A 17,915-nucleotide genomic window follows, 5' to 3' on the forward strand; every position below is an offset into this window, starting at 1 on the left:
TCAGTTGTGCCTGTTCCGAGAATGCTGCCCCCCTCTGGTGCATCAGATGCCATGTCATCAGTTGTGCCTGTGCTGAGAACGCTGCCCCTCTCTGGAGCCTCAGATGCCATGTCATCAGCTGTGCCTGTGCCGAGAAGGCTGCCCCCCTCTGGTGCCTCAGATGCCATGTCATCAGTTGTGCCCGGACTGAGAACGCTGCCCCTCTCTGGAGCCTCAGATGCCATGCCATCAGTGGTGCCTGTGCTGACAATGCTGCCCCCCTATGGTGCCTCAGATGCCATATCATCAGTTGTGCCTGTTTTGAGAACGCTGCCCCTGTCTGGTGCCACAGGCACCGTGTCATCAGTTGTGCCTGTGCTGAGAATGCAGCACCCATCTGAAGCCTCAGATGCCATGCTATCTTTTGTGCCTGTGCTGAGAATGAGAATGCTGTCATCCTCTGAAGCCTCAGATACCATGTCATCAGTTGTCCCTGTGCCGAGAATGCTGCCCCCCTCTGGTGCCTCAGATGCCATGTCATCAGTTCTGCCTGTGGTGAGAATCCTGCCCCCTCTGGTGCCTCAGATGCCATGACATCAGTTGTGCCTGTGCTGAGAACGCTGCCCCTCTCTGGAGCCTCAGATGCCATGTCATCAGTTGTGCCTGTGCCGAGAATGCTGCCCCCCTCTGGTGCCTCAGATGCCATGTCATCAGTTGTGCCTGTGGTGAGAATCCTGCCCCCTCTGGTGCCTCATATCAGTTGTGCCTGTGCCAAAAAAATACTGCCTTGCTCAGGTGCCTCAGATGCCATGTCATCAGTTGTGCCTTTGCCGAGAATACTGCGGCCCGCTTGTGCCTCTGATGCCATGTATCAGTTGTGTCGGTGCCGAGAATGCTGCCCCCCTCTGGTGCCTCAGATGCCATGTCATCAGTTGTGCCTGTGCTGAGTGCGCTGCCCCTCTCTGGAGCCTGAGATGCCATGTCATCAGTTTTGCCTGTGCCGAGAAGGCTGCACCCCTCTGGTGCCTCAGATGCCATGTCATCAGTTGTGCCTTTGGTGAGAATCCTGCCCCCTCTGGTGCCTCAGATGCCATGTCATCAGTTGTGCCTGTGCCGAAAAAATACTGCCTCGCTCTGGTGCCTCAGATGCCATGTCATCAGTTGCGCCTTTGCCGAGAATACTGCCGCCCGCTTGTGCCTCTGATGCCATGTCATCAGTTGTGCCTGTGCCGAGAATGCTGCCCCCCTCTGGTGCCTCAGATGCCATGCCAACAGTTGTGCCTGTGCTGAGTACGCTGCCACTCTCTGGTGCCTCAGATGCCATGTCATCAGTTGTGCCTGTGCCGAGAAGGCTGCCCCCCTCTGGTGCCTCAGATGCCATGTCATCAGTTGTACTGCCTGTGCTGAGAAAGCTGCCCCCTCTGGTGCCACAAATAGCATGCCATCAGTTATGCCTGTGCTGAGAATGCTGCACTCCTCTGGTTCCTCAGATGCCATGTAATTAATTGTGCCCATACTGAGTATACTGCCCCCTCTGGTGCAGCGGATACCATGCCATCAGTGGTGCCTGTGCTGACAATGCTGCCCCTTTGGTGCCTCAGATGCTATGCCATCTGTTATGCCTGTTCTGATAAGGCTGCGCCCATCAGGAGCCTCAGATGCCATGTCATCTGTTGTACCTGTACTGGGAATGTTGCCCCCTGGTGCCTCAGATACCATGTCATTAATTGTGCCCATACTGAGTATACTGCCCCCTCTGGTGCATCAGATACCATGCCATCAGTGGTGCCTGTGCTGACAATGCTGCCCCTTTGGTGCCTCAGATGCTATGCCATCTGTTATGCCTGTTCTGATAAGGCTGCGCCCATCAGGAGCCTCAGATGCCATGTCATCTGTTGTACCTGTACTGGGAATGTTGCCCCCTGGTGCCTCAGATACCATGTCATTAAGTGTGCCCATACTGAGTATACTGCCCCCTCTGGTGCATCAGATACCATGCCATCAGTTGTGCGTGTGCTGACAATGCTGCCCTCCTATGGTGCCTCAGATGCCATATCATCAGTTGTGCCTGTGTTGAGAATGCTGCCCCCGTCTGGTGCCACAGGCACCGGCCAGCATTTGTGCCTGTGCTGAGAATGCTGTCCTCCTCTGAAGCCTCAGATACCATGTCAATAGTTGTGCCTGTGCCGAGAATGCTGCCCCCTCTGGTGCCTCAGATGCCACGTAATCAGTTGTGCCTGTGCTGAGAATGCTGCCCCTCTCTGGAGCCTCAGATGCCATGTCATCAGTTGTGCCTGTGTCGAGAATGCTCCCCCTCTCTGGTGCCTCAGAAGCCATGTCATCGGTTGTGCCTGTGCCGAAAATACTGCCTCGCTCTGGTGCCTCAGATGCCATGTCATCAGTTGTGCCTGTGCTGAGTACGCTGCCCCTCTCTGGAGCCTCAGATGCCATGTCATCAGTTATGCCTTTGCCGAGAATACTGCCGCCCGCTTGTGCCTCTGATGCCATGTCATCAGTTGTGCCTTTGCCGAGAATACTGCCGCCCGCTTGTGCCTCTGATGCCATGTCATCAGTTGTGCCTTTGCCGAGAATGCTGCCTCCCTCTGGTGCCTCAGATGCCATGTGATTAGTTGTGACTGTGCTGAGAATGCTGTCCCCCTCTGGTGTACAAATGCCAAGTCATCAGTTGTGCCTGTGCTGAGAATGGTACCCCCCTCTGGTGCCTCAGATACCATATGATTAGTTGTGACTGTGCTGAGAATGCTGCCCCCTCTGGTGTCTCAGATGCCAAGTCATCAGTTGTGCCTTTGCTAAAAATACTGGCCCCCCTCTGGTGCCACAGACACCGTGCCATCAGTTGTGACTCTGCTGAGAATGCTGCCCCCATCTGGAGCCTCAAAAGCCATGTCATCAGTTGTGCATGTGCTGAGAATACCTCCCCCTTCTCATGCCTCAGATGCCATGTCATCAGTTGTGCCTTTGCCGAGAATGCTGCCTCCCTCTGGTGTCTCAAATGCCAAGTCATCAGTTGTGCCTGTGGTGAGAATAGTAACCCCCCTCTGGTGCCTCAGATGCCATATGATTAGTTGTGACTGTGCTGAGAATGCTGCCCCCTCTGGTGTCTCAGATGCCAAGTCATCAGTTGTGCCTTTGCTGAAAATGCTGCCCCCCCTCTGGTGCCACAGACACTGTGCCATCAGTTGTGCCTCTGCTGAGAATGCTGCCCCCATCTGGAGCCTCAAAAGCCATGTCATCAGTTGTGCATGTGCTGAGAATACCTCCCCCTCTCATGCCTCAGATGCCATGTCATCAGTTGGGCCTGTGCTGAGAACGCTGCCCCCCTGTGGTGCCTCAGATACCATATCATCAGTTGTGATTGTGCTTGTGCTAAGAATCCTGCCCCCTCTGGTGCCTCAGATGCCATGTCATCAGTTGTGCTTCTGCTGAGAATGCTGCCCCCCTCTGGTGTGTCACATGCCATGTCATCAGTTGTACCCGTTTTGAGAATGCTGCCCCCTCCCTGGTGCCTCGGATGCCATGTCATCGGTTGTGCCTGTGCTGAGAACGCTGCCCCCCTCTGGAGCCTCAGATATCATGTCATCAGTTGTGCTTGTGCTAAGAATCATGCCCCCTCTGGTGCCTCTGATGCCATGTCATCAGTTGTGCCTTTGCTGAGAATACTGCCGCCCGCTGGTGCCTCAGATGCCATGTCCTCATTTGTGCCTGTGCTGAGAATGCTGCTCCTCTCTGGTGTCTCACATGCCATGTCATCAGTTATCCCTGTGTTGAGAATGCTGCCCCCTCCCTGGTGCCTCGGATGCCATGTCATCCGTTGTGCCTGTGCTGAGAACGCTGCCCCCCTCTGGAGCCTCAGATATCATGTCATCAGTTGTGCTAGTGCTGAGAATACTGCCGCCCGCTTGTGCCTCAGATGCCATGTCATCAGTTGTGCCTGTGTTGAAAACACTGCCCCGTCTGGTGCCACAGGCACCGTGCCATCAGTTGTGCCTGTGCTGAGAATGCAGCCCCCCTCTGGTGCCTCAGATGCCATGTCATCAATTGTGCCTGTGCTGTGAACGCTGCCCCTCTATGGAGCCTCAGATGCGATGTCATCAGTTGTACCTGTACCGAGAATACTGCCGCCCGATTGTGCCTCTGATGCCATGTCATCAGTTGTGCCTGTGCCAAGAATGCTGCCCCCCTCTGGTACCTCAGATGCCATGTCATCAGTTGTGCCTGTGCTGAGAACGCTGCCCCTCTATGGAGCCTCAGATGCGATGTCATCAGTTGTACCTGTGCCGAAAATGCTGCCCCCCTCTGGTGCCTCAGTTGCCATGTCATCAGTTGTGCCTGTGCTGAGAATGCTGCCCCTCTCTGAAGCCTCAGATGCCATGTCATCAGTTGTGCCTGTGCCGAGAATGCTGCCCCCCTCTGGTGCCTCAGATGCCATGTCATCAGAGTTGCCTGTGGTGAGAATCCTGCCCCCTCTGGTGCCTCAGATGCCATGTCATCAGTTGTGCCTGTGGCGAAAATACTGCCTAGCTCTTGTGTCTCAGATGCCATGTCATCAGTTGTGCCTTTGCCGAGAATACTGCGCCCCCTTGTGCCTCTGATGCCATGTCATCAGTTGTGCCTGTGCCGAAAATACTGCCTCGCTCTGGTGCCTCAGATGCCATGTCATCAGTTGTTCCTTTGCCGAGAATACTGCTGCCCGCTTGTGCCTCTGATGCCATGTCATCAGTTGTGCCTGTGCCGAGAATGCTGCCCCCCTCTGGTGCCACAGATGTCATGTCATCAGTTGGGACTGTGCTGAGTACGCTGCCCTCTATGGAGCCTCAGATGCCATATCATCAGTTGCTCCTGTGCCGAGGATGCTGCCCCCCTCTGGTGCCTCAGATGCCATGTCATCAGTGTGCCTGTGCTGAGAACGCTGCCCCTCTCTGGAGCCTCAGATGCCATGTCATCAGTTGTGCCTGTGCCGAGAATGCTGCCCCCTCTGGTGCCTCACATGCCATGTCATCAGTTGTGCCTGTGGTGAGAATCCTGCCCCCTCTGGTGCCTCAGATGCCATGTCATCAGTTGTGCCTGTGCCGAAAATACTACCTCGCTCTGGTGTCTCAGATGCCATGTCATCAGTTGTGCCTTTGCCGAGAATACTGCCGCCCGCTTGTGCCTCTGATGCCATCTCATCAGTTGTGCCTGTGTCGAAAATACTGCCTCGCTCTGGTGCCTCAGATGCCATGTCATCAGTTGAGCCTTTGCCAAGAATACTGCTGCCCGCTTGTGCCTCTGATGCCATGTCATCAGTTGTGCCTGTTCCGAGAATGCTGCCCCCCTCTGGTGCCTCAGATGCCATGTCATCAGTTGTGCCTGTGCTGAGAACGCTGCCCCTCTCTGGAGCCTCAGATGCCATGTCATCAGCTGTGCCTGTGCCAAGAAGGCTGCCCCCCTCTGGTGCCTCAGATGCCATGTCATCAGTTGTGCCCGGACTGAGAACGCTGCCCCTCTCTGGAGCCTCAGATGCCATGCCATCAGTGGTGCCTGAGCTGACAATGCTGCCCCCCTATGGTGCCTCAGATGCCATATCATCAGTTGTGCCTGTTTTGAGAACGCTGCCCCTGTCTGGTGCCACAGGCACCGTGTCATCAGTTGTGCCTGTGCTGAGAATGCAGCACCCATCTGAAGCCTCAGATGCCATGCTATCTTTTGTGCCTGTGCTGAGAATGCTGTCATCCTCTGAAGCCTCAGATACCATGTCATCATTTGTGCCTGTGGTGAGAATCCTGCCCCCTCTGGTGCCTCAGATGCCATGACATCAGTTGTGCCTGTGCTGAGAACGCTGCCCCTCTCTGGAGCCTCAGATGCCATGTCATCAGTTGTGCCTGTGCCGAGAATGCAGCCCCCCTCTGGTGCCTCAGATGCCATGTCATCAGTTGTGCCTGTGGTGAGAATCCTGCCCCCTCTGGTGCCTCATATCAGTTGTGCCTGTGCCAAAAAAATACTGCCTTGCTCAGGTGCCTCAGATGCCATGTCATCAGTTGTGCCTTTGCCGAGAATACTGCCGCCCGCTTGTGCCTCTGATGCCATGTCATCAGTTGTGTCAGTGCCGAGAATGCTGCCCCCCTCTGGTGCCTCAGATGCCAGGTCATCAGTTGTGCCTGTGCTGAGTGCGCTGCCCCTCTCTGGAGCCTGAGATGCCATGTCATCAGTTGTGCCTGTGCCGAGAAGGCTGCACCCCTCTGGTGCCTCAGATGCCATGTCATCATTTGTGCCTGTGGTGAGAATCCTGCCCCCTCTGGTGCCTCAGATGCCATGTCATCAGTTGTGCCTGTGCCGAAAAAATACTGCCTCGCTCTGGTGCCTCAGATGCCATGTCATCAGTTGCGCCTTTGCCGAGAATACTGCCGCCCGCTTGTGCCTCTGATGCCATGTCATCAGTTGTGCCTGTGCCGAGAATGCTGCCCCCCTCTGGTGCCTCAGATGCCATGCCAACAGTTGTGCCTGTGCTGAGTACGCTGCCCCTCTCTGGTGCCTCAGATGCCATGTCATCAGTTGTGCCTGTGCCGAGAAGTCTGCCCCCCTCTGGTGCCTCAGATGCCATGTCATCAGTTGTACTGCCTGTGCTGAGAAAGCTGCCCCCTCTGGTGCCACAAATAGCATGCCATCAGTTATGCCTGTGCTGAGAATGCTGCATTCCTCTGGTTCCTCAGATGCCATGTCATTAATTGTGCCCATACTGAGTATACTGCCCCCTCTGGTGCAGCGGATACCATGCCATCAGTGGTGCCTGTGCTGACAATGCTGCCCCTTTGGTGCCTCAGATGCTATGCCATCTGTTATGCCTGTTCTGATAAGGCTGCGCCCATCAGGAGCCTCAGATGCCATGTCATCTGTTGTACCTGTACTGGGAATGTTGCCCCCTGGTGCCTCAGATACCATGTCATTAATTGTGCCCATACTGAGTATACTGCCCCCTCTGGTGCATCAGATACCATGCCATCAGTGGTGCCTGTGCTGACAATGCTGCCCCTTTGGTGCCTCAGATGCTATGCCATCTGTTATGCCTGTTCTGATAAGGCTGCGCCCATCAGGAGCCTCAGATGCCATGTCATCTGTTGTACCTGTACTGGGAATGTTGCCCCCTGGTGCCTCAGATACCATGTCATTAAGTGTGCCCATACTGAGAATACTGCCCCCTCTGGTGCATCAGATACCATGCCATCAGTTGTGCGTGTGCTGACAATGCTGCCCCCCTATGGTGCCTCAGATGCCATATCATCAGTTGTGCCTGTGTTGAGAATGCTGCCCCCGTCTGGTCCCACAGGCACCGTGCCAGCATTTGTGCCTGTGCTGAGAATGCTGTCCTCCTCTGAAGCCTCAGATACCATGTCATTAGTTGTGCCTGTGCCGAGAATGCTGCCCCCTCTGGTGCCTCAGATGCCACGTAATCAGTTGTGCCTGTGCTGAGAATGCTGCCCCTCTCTGGAGCCTCAGATGCCATGTCATCAGTTGTGCCTGTGTCGAGAATGCTCCCCCTCTCTGGTGCCTCAGATGCCATGTCATCGGTTGTGCCTGTGCCGAAAATACTGCCTCGCTCTGGTGCCTCAGATGCCATGTAATCAGTTGTGCCTTTGCCGAGAATACTGCCGCCCGCTTGTGCCTCTATTGCCATGTCATCAGTTGTGCCTTTGCCGAGAATGCTGCCTCCCTCTGGTGCCTCAGATGCCATGTCATCAGTTGTGCCTGTGGTGAGAATCCTGCCCCCTCTGGTGCGTCAGATGCTATGTCATCAGTTGTGCCTGTGCCAAAAAAATACTGCCTCGCTCTGGTGCCTCAGATGCCATGTCATCAGTTGTGCCTTTGCCGAGAATACTGCTGCCGGCTTGTGCCTCTGATGCCATGTCATCAGTTGTGCCTGTGCCGAGAATGCTACCCCCCTCTGGTGCCTCAGATGCCATGTCATCAGTTGTGCCTATGCTGAGTACGCTGCCTCCCTCTGGAGCCTCAGATGCCATGTCATCAGTTGTGCCTGTGCCGGGAAAGCTGCCCTGCTCTGGTGCCAAAAGTAGCATGCCATCAGTTATGCCTGTGCTGAGAATGCTGCACTCCTCTGGTTCCTCAGATGCCCTGTCATTAATTGTGCCCATACTGAGTATACTGCCCCCTCTGGTGCATCAGATACCATGCCATCAGTGGTGCCTGTGCTGACAATGCTGCCCCTTTGGTGCCTCAGATGCTATGCCATCTGTTGTGCCTGTGCTGAAAGGCTGCGCCCATCAGGAGCCTGAGATGCCATGTCATCTGTTGTGCCTGTACTGGGAATGCTGCCCCCCTCTAGTGCCTCAGATACCATGTCATTAATTGTGCCCATACTGAGTATACTGCCCCCTCTGGTGCATCAGATACCATGCCATCAGTGGTGCCTGTGCTGACAATGCTGCCCCTTTGGTACCTCAGATGCCATGTAATCAGTTGTGCCTTTGCCGAGAATACTGCCGCCCGCTTGTGCCTCTGATGCCATGTCATCAGTTGTGCCTTTGCCGAGAATGCTGCCTCCCTCTGGTGCCTCAGATGCCATGTCATCAGTTTGAGCCTGTGGTGAGAATCCTGCTATGTCATCAGTTGTGCCTGTGCCAAAAAAATACTGCCTCGCTCTGGTGCCTCAGATGCCATGTCATCAGTTGTGCCTTTGCCGAGAATACTGCTGCCCGCTTGTGCCTCTGATGCCATGTCCTCAGTTGTGCCTGTGCCGAGAATGCTACCCCCCTCTTGTGCCTCAGATGCCATGTCATCAGTTGTGCTTCTGCTGAGAATGCTGCCCCCCTCTGGTGTGTCACATGCCATGTCATCAGTTGTACCCGTTTTGAGAATGCTGCCCCCTCCCTGGTGCCTCGGATGCCATGTCATCGGTTGTGCCTGTGCTGAGAACGCTGCCCCCCTCTGGAGCCTCAGATATCATGTCATCAGTTGTGCTTGTGCTAAGAATCATGCCCCCTCTGGTGCCTCTGATGCCATGTCATCAGTTGTGCCTTTGCTGAGAATACTGCCGCCCGCTGGTGCCTCAGATGCCATGTCCTCATTTGTGCCTGTGCTGAGAATGCTGCTCCTCTCTGGTGTCTCACATGCCATGTCATCAGTTATCCCTGTGTTGAGAATGCTGCCCCCTCCCTGGTGCCTCGGATGCCATGTCATCCGTTGTGCCTGTGCTGAGAACGCTGCCCCCCTCTGGAGCCTCAGATATCATGTCATCAGTTGTGCTAGTGCTGAGAATACTGCCGCCCGCTTGTGCCTCAGATGCCATGTCATCAGTTGTGCCTGTGTTGAGAACGCTGCCCCGTCTGGTGCCACAGGCACCGTGCCATCAGTTGTGCCTGTGCTGAGAATGCAGCCCCCCTCTGGTGCCTCAGATGCCATGTCATCAATTGTGCCTGTGCTGTGAACGCTGCCCCTCTATGGAGCCTCAGATGCGATGTCATCAGTTGTACCTGTACCGAGAATACTGCCGCCCGATTGTGCCTCTGATGCCATGTCATCAGTTGTGCCTGTGCCGAGAATGCTGCCCCCCTCTGGTACCTCAGATGCCATGTCATCAGTTGTGCCTGTGCTGAGAACGCTGCCCCTCTATGGAGCCTCAGATGCGATGTCATCAGTTGTACCTGTGCCGAAAATGCTGCCCCCCTCTGGTGCCTCAGTTGCCATGTCATCAGTTGTGCCTGTGCTGAGAATGCTGCCCCTCTCTGAAGCCTCAGATGCCATGTCATCAGTTGTGCCTGTGCCGAGAATGCTGCCCCCCTCTGGTGCCTCAGATGCCATGTCATCAGAGTTGCCTGTGGTGAGAATCCTGCCCCCTGTGGTGCCTCAGATGCCATGTCATCAGTTGTGCCTGTGCCGAAAATACTGCCTAGCTCTTGTGTCTCAGATGCCATGTCATCAGTTGTGCCTTTGCCGAGAATACTGCGCCCCCTTGTGCCTCTGATGCCATGTCATCAGTTGTGCCTGTGCCGAAAATACTGCCTCGCTCTGGTGCCTCAGATGCCATGTCATCAGTTGTTCCTTTGCCGAGAATACTGCTGCCCGCTTGTGCCTCTGATGCCATGTCATCAGTTGTGCCTGTGCCGAGAATGCTGCCCCCCTCTGGTGCCACAGATGTCATGTCATCAGTTGGGACTGTGCTGAGTACGCTGCCCTCTATGGAGCCTCAGATGCCATATCATCAGTTGCTCCTGTGCCGAGGATGCTGCCCCCCTCTGGTGCCTCAGATGCCATGTCATCAGTGTGCCTGTGCTGAGAACGCTGCCCCTCTCTGGAGCCTCAGATGCCATGTCATCAGTTTTGCCTGTGCCGAGAATGCTGCCCCCTCTGGTGCCTCACATGCCATGTCATCAGTTGTGCCTGTGGTGAGAATCCTGCCCCCTCTGGTGCCTCAGATGCCATGTCTTCAGTTGTGCCTGTGCCGAAAATACTACCTCGCTCTGGTGTCTCAGATGCCATGTCATCAGTTGTGCCTTTGCCGAGAATACTGCCGCCCGCTTGTGCCTCTGATGCCATCTCATCAGTTGTGCCTGTGTCGAAAATACTGCCTCGCTCTGGTGCCTCAGATGCCATGTCATCAGTTGAGCCTTTGCCAAGAATACTGCTGCCCGCTTGTGCCTCTGATGCCATGTCATCAGTTGTGCCTGTTCCGAGAATGCTGCCCCCCTCTGGTGCCTCAGATGCCATGTCATCAGTTGTGCCTGTGCTGAGAACGCTGCCCCTCTCTGGAGCCTCAGATGCCATGTCATCAGCTGTGCCTGTGCCAAGAAGGCTGCCCCCCTTTGGTGCCTCAGATGCCATGTCATCAGTTGTGCCCGGACTGAGAACGCTGCCCCTCTCTGGAGCCTCAGATGCCATGCCATCAGTGGTGACTGTGCTGACAATGCTGCCCCCCTATGGTGCCTCAGATGCCATATCATCAGTTGTGCCTGTTTTGAGAACGCTGCCCCTGTCTGGTGCCACAGGCACCGTGTCATCAGTTGTGCCTGTGCTGAGAATGCAGCACCCATCTGAAGCCTCAGATGCCATGCTATCTTTTGTGCCTGTGCTGAGAATGCTGTCATCCTCTGAAGCCTCAGATACCATGTCATCATTTGTGCCTGTGCCGAGAATGCTGCCCCCCTCTGGTGCCTCAGATGCCATGTCATCAGTTGTGCCTGTGGTGAGAATCCTGCCCCCTCTGGTGCCTCAGATGCCATGACATCAGTTGTGCCTGTGCTGAGAACGCTGCCCCTCTCTGGAGCCTCAGATGCCATGTCATCAGTTGTGCCTGTGCCGAGAATGCAGCCCCCCTCTGGTGCCTCAGATGCCATGTCATCAGTTGTGCCTGTGGTGAGAATCCTGCCCCCTCTGGTGCCTCATATCAGTTGTGCCTGTGCCAAAAAAATACTGCCTTGCTCAGGTGCCTCAGATGCCATGTCATCAGTTGTGCCTTTGCCGAGAATACTGCCGCCCGCTTGTGCCTCTGATGCCATGTCATCAGTTGTGTCAGTGCCGAGAATGCTGCCCCCCTCTGGTGCCTCAGATGCCAGGTCATCAGTTGTGCCTGTGCTGAGTGCGCTGCCCCTCTCTGGAGCCTGAGATGCCATGTCATCAGTTGTGCCTGTGCCGAGAAGGCTGCACCCCTCTGGTGCCTCAGATGCCATGTCATCAGTTGTGCCTGTGGTGAGAATCCTGCCCCCTCTGGTGCCTCAGATGCCATGTCATCAGTTGTGCCTGTGCCGAAAAAATACTGCCTCGCTCTGGTGCCTCAGATGCCATGTCATCAGTTGCGCCTTTGCCGAGAATACTGCCGCCCGCTTGTGCCTCTGATGCCATGTCATCAGTTGTGCCTGTGCCGAGAATGCTGCCCCCCTCTGGTGCCTCAGATGCCATGCCAACAGTTGTGCCTGTGCTGAGTACGCTGCCCCTCTCTGGTGCCTCAGATGCCATGTCATCAGTTGTGCCTGTGCCGAGAAGTCTGCCCCCCTCTGGTGCCTCAGATGCCATGTCATCAGTTGTACTGCCTGTGCTGAGAAAGCTGCCCCCTCTGGTGCCACAAATAGCATGCCATCAGTTATGCCTGTGCTGAGAATGCTGCATTCCTCTGGTTCCTCAGATGCCATGTCATTAATTGTGCCCATACTGAGTATACTGCCCCCTCTGGTGCAGCGGATACCATGCCATCAGTGGTGCCTGTGCTGACAATGCTGCCCCTTTGGTGCCTCAGATGCTATGCCATCTGTTATGCCTGTTCTGATAAGGCTGCGCCCATCAGGAGCCTCAGATGCCATGTCATCTGTTGTACCTGTACTGGGAATGTTGCCCCCTGGTGCCTCAGATACCATGTCATTAATTGTGCCCATACTGAGTATACTGCCCCCTCTGGTGCATCAGATACCATGCCATCAGTGGTGCCTGTGCTGACAATGCTGCCCCTTTGGTGCCTCAGATGCTATGCCATCTGTTATGCCTGTTCTGATAAGGCTGCGCCCATCAGGAGCCTCAGATGCCATGTCATCTGTTGTACCTGTACTGGGAATGTTGCCCCCTGGTGCCTCAGATACCATGTCATTAAGTGTGCCCATACTGAGAATACTGCCCCCTCTGGTGCATCAGATACCATGCCATCAGTTGTGCGTGTGCTGACAATGCTGCCCCCCTATGGTGCCTCAGATGCCATATCATCAGTTGTGCCTGTGTTGAGAATGCTGCCCCCGTCTGGTCCCACAGGCACCGTGCCAGCATTTGTGCCTGTGCTGAGAATGCTGTCCTCCTCTGAAGCCTCAGATACCATGTCATTAGTTGTGCCTGTGCCGAGAATGCTGCCCCCTCTGGTGCCTCAGATGCCACGTAATCAGTTGTGCCTGTGCTGAGAATGCTGCCCCTCTCTGGAGCCTCAGATGCCATGTCATCAGTTGTGCCTGTGTCGAGAATGCTCCCCCTCTCTGGTGCCTCAGATGCCATGTCATCGGTTGTGCCTGTGCCGAAAATACTGCCTCGCTCTGGTGCCTCAGATGCCATGTAATCAGTTGTGCCTTTGCCGAGAATACTGCCGCCCGCTTGTGCCTCTATTGCCATGTCATCAGTTGTGCCTTTGCCGAGAATGCTGCCTCCCTCTGGTGCCTCAGATGCCATGTCATCAGTTGTGCCTGTGGTGAGAATCCTGCCCCCTCTGGTGCCTCAGATGCTATGTCATCAGTTGTGCCTGTGCCAAAAAAATACTGCCTCGCTCTGGTGCCTCAGATGCCATGTCATCAGTTGTGCCTTTGCCGAGAATACTGCTGCCGGCTTGTGCCTCTGATGCCATGTCATCAGTTGTGCCTGTGCCGAGAATGCTACCCCCCTCTGGTGCCTCAGATGCCATGTCATCAGTTGTGCCTATGCTGAGTACGCTGCCCCTCTCTGGAGCCTCAGATGCCATGTCATCAGTTGTGCCTGTGCCGGGAAAGCTGCCCTGCTCTGGTGCCAAAAGTAGCATGCCATCAGTTATGCCTGTGCTGAGAATGCTGCACTCCTCTGGTTCCTCAGATGCCCTGTCATTAATTGTGCCCATACTGAGTATACTGCCCCCTCTGGTGCATCAGATACCATGCCATCAGTGGTGCCTGTGCTGACAATGCTGCCCCTTTGGTGCCTCAGATGCTATGCCATCTGTTGTGCCTGTGCTGAAAGGCTGCGCCCATCAGGAGCCTGAGATGCCATGTCATCTGTTGTGCCTGTACTGGGAATGCTGCCCCCCTCTAGTGCCTCAGATACCATGTCATTAATTGTGCCCATACTGAGTATACTGCCCCCTCTGGTGCATCAGATACCATGCCATCAGTGGTGCCTGTGCTGACAATGCTGCCCCTTTGGTACCTCAGATGCCATGTAATCAGTTGTGCCTTTGCCGAGAATACTGCCGCCCGCTTGTGCCTCTGATGCCATGTCATCAGTTGTGCCTTTGCCGAGAATGCTGCCTCCCTCTGGTGCCTCAGATGCCATGTCATCAGTTTGAGCCTGTGGTGAGAATCCTGCTATGTCATCAGTTGTGCCTGTGCCAAAAAAATACTGCCTCGCTCTGGTGCCTCAGATGCCATGTCATCAGTTGTGCCTTTGCCGAGAATACTGCTGCCCGCTTGTGCCTCTGATGCCATGTCATCAGTTATGCCTGTGCCGAGAATGCTACCCCCCTCTGGTGCCTCAGATGCCATGTCATCAGTTGTGCTTCTGCTGAGAATGCTGCCCCCCTCTGGTGTGTCACATGCCATGTCATCAGTTGTACCCGTTTTGAGAATGCTGCCCCCTCCCTGGTGCCTCGGATGCCATGTCATCGGTTGTGCCTGTGCTGAGAACGCTGCCCCCCTCTGGAGCCTCAGATATCATGTCATCAGTTGTGCTTGTGCTAAGAATCATGCCCCCTCTGGTGCCTCTGATGCCATGTCATCAGTTGTGCCTTTGCTGAGAATACTGCCGCCCGCTGGTGCCTCAGATGCCATGTCCTCATTTGTGCCTGTGCTGAGAATGCTGCTCCTCTCTGGTGTCTCACATGCCATGTCATCAGTTATCCCTGTGTTGAGAATGCTGCCCCCTCCCTGGTGCCTCGGATGCCATGTCATCCGTTGTGCCTGTGCTGAGAACGCTGCCCCCCTCTGGAGCCTCAGATATCATGTCATCAGTTGTGCTAGTGCTGAGAATACTGCCGCCCGCTTGTGCCTCAGATGCCATGTCATCAGTTGTGCCTGTGTTGAGAACGCTGCCCCGTCTGGTGCCACAGGCACCGTGCCATCAGTTGTGCCTGTGCTGAGAATGCAGCCCCCCTCTGGTGCCTCAGATGCCATGTCATCAATTGTGCCTGTGCTGTGAACGCTGCCCCTCTATGGAGCCTCAGATGCGATGTCATCAGTTGTACCTGTACCGAGAATACTGCCGCCCGATTGTGCCTCTGATGCCATGTCATCAGTTGTGCCTGTGCCGAGAATGCTGCCCCCCTCTGGTACCTCAGATGCCATGTCATCAGTTGTGCCTGTGCTGAGAACGCTGCCCCTCTATGGAGCCTCAGATGCGATGTCATCAGTTGTACCTGTGCCGAAAATGCTGCCCCCCTCTGGTGCCTCAGTTGCCATGTCATCAGTTGTGCCTGTGCTGAGAATGCTGCCCCTCTCTGAAGCCTCAGATGCCATGTCATCAGTTGTGCCTGTGCCGAGAATGCTGCCCCCCTCTGGTGCCTCAGATGCCATGTCATCAGAGTTGCCTGTGGTGAGAATCCTGCCCCCTGTGGTGCCTCAGGTGCCATGTCATCAGTTGTGCCTGTGCCGAAAATACTGCCTAGCTCTTGTGTCTCAGATGCCATGTCATCAGTTGTGCCTTTGCCGAGAATACTGCGCCCCCTTGTGCCTCTGATGCCATGTCATCAGTTGTGCCTGTGCCGAAAATACTGCCTCGCTCTGGTGCCTCAGATGCCATGTCATCAGTTGTTCCTTTGCCGAGAATACTGCTGCCCGCTTGTGCCTCTGATGCCATGTCATCAGTTGTGCCTGTGCCGAGAATGCTGCCCCCCTCTGGTGCCACAGATGTCATGTCATCAGTTGGGACTGTGCTGAGTACGCTGCCCTCTATGGAGCCTCAGATGCCATATCATCAGTTGCTCCTGTGCCGAGGATGCTGCCCCCCTCTGGTGCCTCAGATGCCATGTCATCAGTGTGCCTGTGCTGAGAACGCTGCCCCTCTCTGGAGCCTCAGATGCCATGTCATCAGTTTTGCCTGTGCCGAGAATGCTGCCCCCTCTGGTGCCTCACATGCCATGTCATCAGTTGTGCCTGTGGTGAGAATCCTGCCCCCTCTGGTGCCTCAGATGCCATGTCTTCAGTTGTGCCTGTGCCGAAAATACTACCTCGCTCTGGTGTCTCAGATGCCATGTCATCAGTTGTGCCTTTGCCGAGAATACTGCCGCCCGCTTGTGCCTCTGATGCCATCTCATCAGTTGTGCCTGTGTCGAAAATACTGCCTCGCTCTGGTGCCTCAGATGCCATGTCATCAGTTGAGCCTTTGCCAAGAATACTGCTGCCCGCTTGTGCCTCTGATGCCATGTCATCAGTTGTGCCTGTTCCGAGAATGCTGCCCCCCTCTGGTGCCTCAGATGCCATGTCATCAGTTGTGCCTGTGCTGAGAACGCTGCCCCTCTCTGGAGCCTCAGATGCCATGTCATCAGCTGTGCCTGTGCCGAGAAGGCTGCCCCCCTCTGGTGCCTCAGATGCAATGTCATCAGTTGTGCCCGGACTGAGAACGCTGCCCCTCTCTGGAGCCTCAGATGCCATGCCATCAGTGGTGCCTGTGCTGACAATGCTGCCCCCTATGGTGCCTCAGATGGCATATCATCAGTTGTGCCTGTTTTGAGAACGCTGCCCCTGTCTGGTGCCACAGGCACCGTGTCATCAGTTGTGCCTGTGCTGAGAATGCAGCACCCATCTGAAGCCTCAGATGCCATGCTATCTTTTGTGCCTGTGCTGAGAATGCTGTCATCCTCTGAAGCCTCAGATACCATGTAATCATTTGTGCCTGTGCCGAGAATGCTGCCCCCCTCTGGTGCCTCAGATGCCATGTCATCAGTTGTGCCTGTGGTGAGAATCCTGCCCCCTCTGGTGCCTCAGATGCCATGACATCAGTTGTGCCTGTGCTGAGAACGCTGCCCCTCTCTGGAGCCTCAGATGCCATGTCATCAGTTGTGCCTGTGCCGAGAATGCTTCCCCCCTCTGGTGCCTCAGATGCCATGTCATCAGTTGTGCCTGTGGTGAGAATCCTGCCCCCTCTGGTGCCTCATATCAGTTGTGCCTGTGCCAAAAAAATACTGCCTTGCTCAGGTGCCTCAGATGCCATGTCATCAGTTGTGCCTTTGCCGAGAATACTTCCGCCCGCTTGTGCCTCTGATGCCATGTCATCAGTTGTGTCAGTGCCGAGAATGCTGCCCCCCTCTGGTGCCTCAGATGCCAGGTCATCAGTTGTGCCTGTGCTGAGTGCGCTGCCCCTCTCTGGAGCCTGAGATGCCATGTCATCAGTTGTGCCTGTGCCGAGAAGGCTGCACCCCTCTGGTGCCTCAGATGCCATGTCATCAGTTGTGCCTGTGGTGAGAATCCTGCCCCCTCTGGTGCCTCAGATGCCATGTCATCAGTTGTGCCTGTGCCGAAAAAATACTGCCTCGCTCTGGTGCCTCAGATGCCATGTCATCAGTTGCGCCTTTGCCGAGAATACTGCCGCCCGCTTGTGCCTCTGATGCCATGTCATCAGTTGTGCCTGTGCCGAGAATGCTGCCTCCCTCTGGTGCCTCAGATGCCATGCCAACAGTTGTGCCTGTGCTGAGTACGCTGCCCCTCTCTGGTGCCTCAGATGCCATGTCATCAGTTGTGCCTGTGCCGAGAAGTCTGCCCCCCTCTGGTGCCTCAGATGCCATGTCATCAGTTGTACTGCCTGTGCTGAGAAAGCTGCCCCCTCTGGTGCCACAAATAGCATGCCATCAGTTATGCCTGTGCTGAGAATGCTGCATTCCTCTGGTTCCTCAGATGCCATGTCATTAATTGTGCCCATACTGAGTATACTGCCTCCTCTGGTGCAGCGGATACCATGCCATCAGTGGTGCCTGTGCTGACAATGCTGCCCCTTTGGTGCCTCAGATGCTATGCCATCTGTTATGCCTGTTCTGATAAGGCTGCGCCCATCAGGAGCCTCAGATGCCATGTCATCTGTTGTACCTGTACTGGGAATGTTGCCCCCTGGTGCCTCAGATACCATGTCATTAATTGTGCCCATACTGAGTATACTGCCCCCTCTGGTGCATCAGATACCATGCCATCAGTGGTGCCTGTGCTGACAATGCTGCCCCTTTGGTGCCTCAGATGCTATGCCATCTGTTATGCCTGTTCTGATAAGGCTGCGCCCATCAGGAGCCT

The sequence above is a fragment of the Ambystoma mexicanum genome, chromosome 1q (assembly GCF_040938575.1).
Source record: "Ambystoma mexicanum isolate Mex_15411 chromosome 1q, UKY_AmexF1_1, whole genome shotgun sequence".
Classification (NCBI taxonomy): domain Eukaryota; kingdom Metazoa; phylum Chordata; class Amphibia; order Caudata; family Ambystomatidae; genus Ambystoma; species Ambystoma mexicanum.